Here is a 2,500-nt window from a genome sequence, read left to right on the forward strand (position 1 = left end):
AATTCCAGCAGTTCCAGTCCAATGAACAGCTTGAAATTGTACAGAGGTAAGCAGTGAACTGCCAGAGGTAAAAAGGTCAGGTTAAACAAAACTGAAAAATAATGTACATTTCAGAATGATACAAAAAGGCGAACAACAAATGGGTGAACAACTGAAAGCAGTTCTGCAGCAGTGGAGGTTGATCAAGTCTGGAAAGTTGGTGGTTCAATTCCTGCAGGTGTCCCAACATTTGTGAATTCCTTCCACCCCCTGTGTCTGCAGAACAGGAGTGTGGAACACACTGTGGTACCAGACCCATGGAGCAGGACTGGAACAGGACTGGACTGAAGAAAGGAGTGTGTTACTGTAAAAATGGAAAAGAGGAAAAGAATGAACCAGAGAAGAGAGACAGAGCATCAGAAGAGGGAAAAATGGAGGTGTGTCCTCCAGAGAAATGTTCTAGAAAGTCCAGGTGTCAGTCAGTCCAGTTTCCTTCAGCATCCAAAGGCACTGAAACTGGACTGGAAATGCAGACAGAAGAGGTCTGGAAGAAGCACAGACACAACAGAAGAAGAAGAAGAGTTTAGGACAGAAAACAGCTGGAGTGAGAGGAGACTGACAGGACAACAGCTGAAAGAAGAGAGAAGAGAGAGGAGGAGGAAGAGAGGAGGTCATAGAGGAGGAGGAGAGGAGACTGACAGGACAACAGCTGAAAGAAGAGAGAAGAGAGAGGAGGAGGAAGAGAGGAGGTCATAGAGGAGGAGGAGAGGAGACTGACAGGACAACAGCTGAAAGAAGAGAGAAGAGAGAGGAGGAGGAAGAGAGGAGGTCATAGAGGAGGAGGAGAGGAGACTGACAGGACAACAGCTGAAAGAAGAGAGAAGAGAGAGGAGGAGGAAGAGAGGAAGAGTTTACACTGAACAGAGTGAACAGATGAGTTTACACTGAACAGAGTGAACAGATGAGTTTACACTGAACAGAGTGAACAGATGGGTTTACACTGAACAGACTGAACAGATGAGTTTACAATGAACAGAGTGAACAGATGAGTTTACACTGAACAGAGTGAACAGATGGGTTTACACTGAACAGACTGAACAGATGGGTTTACACTGAACAGAGTGAACAGATGAGTTTACACTGAACAGAGTGAACAGATGAGTTTACACTGAACAGAGTGAACAGATGGGTTTACACTGAACAGAGTGAACAGATGAGTTTACACTGAACAGAGTGAACAGATGAGTTTACACTGAACAGAGTGAACAGATGGGTTTACACTGAACAGAGTGAACAGATGAGTTTACACTGAACAGAGTGAACAGATGGGTTTACACTGAACAGAGTGAACAGATGGGTTTACACTGAACAGAGTGAACAGATGAGTTTACACTGAACAGAGTGAACAGATGGGTTTACACTGAACAGACTGAACAGATGAGTTTACACTGAACAGAGTGAACAGATGAGTTTACACTGAACAGAGTGAACAGATGAGTTTACACTGAACAGAGTGAACAGATGGGTTTACACTGAACAGAGTGAACAGATGAGTTTACACTGAACAGAGTGAACAGATGGGTTTACACTGAACAGAGTGAACAGATGAGTTTACACTGAACAGAGTGAACAGATGGGTTTACACTGAACAGAGTGAACAGATGGGTTTACACTGAACAGAGTGAACAGATGAGTTTACACTGAACAGAGTGAACAGATGAGTTTACACTGAACAGAGTGAACAGATGGGTTTACACTGAACAGACTGAACAGATGAGTTTACACTGAACAGAGTGAACAGATGAGTTTACACTGAACAGACTGAACAGATGAGTTTACACTGAACAGAGTGAACAGATGGGTTTACACTGAACAGAGTGAACAGATGAGTTTACACTGAACAGACTGAACAGATGAGTTTACACTGAACAGAGTGAACAGATGAGTTTACACTGAACAGAGTGAACAGATGGGTTTACACTGAACAGAGTGAACAGATGAGTTTACACTGAACAGACTGAACAGATGGGTTTACACTGAACAGAGTGAACAGATGAGTTTACACTGAACAGAGTGAACAGATGAGTTTACACTGAACAGAGTGAACAGATGAGTTTACACTGAACAGAGTGAATAGATGGGTTTACACTGAACAGACTGAACAGATGAGTTTACACTGAACAGAGTGAACAGATGAGTTTACACTGAACAGAGTGAACAGATGAGTTTACACTGAACAGAGTGAACAGATGAGTTTACACTGAACAGAGTGAACAGTTGCAGGTTTGAGGGTCCAGAACCCCTTCTTCCAGTCCTCAGTAGTTCCACTGGTGCTGTTTCGTGGTCCAGACAAGCCTCTGTTTCTGGTTCTGAAGTCTCACCACTGGCTTTAGCTGCAGCTGGACCCATTAAACAACAACGACAACATCACATTACAATGAAAAAGATCATAAATGTAAAGAGCAACTAAACAGTATAGCTTGGTTAGGGGGCGACAGGGAAAGAGGAAGGGGGGGTGAAA

The sequence above is a fragment of the Sphaeramia orbicularis genome, chromosome 15, assembly GCF_902148855.1.
Source record: "Sphaeramia orbicularis chromosome 15, fSphaOr1.1, whole genome shotgun sequence".
In the NCBI taxonomy this organism is placed as follows: Eukaryota; Metazoa; Chordata; class Actinopteri; order Kurtiformes; family Apogonidae; genus Sphaeramia; species Sphaeramia orbicularis.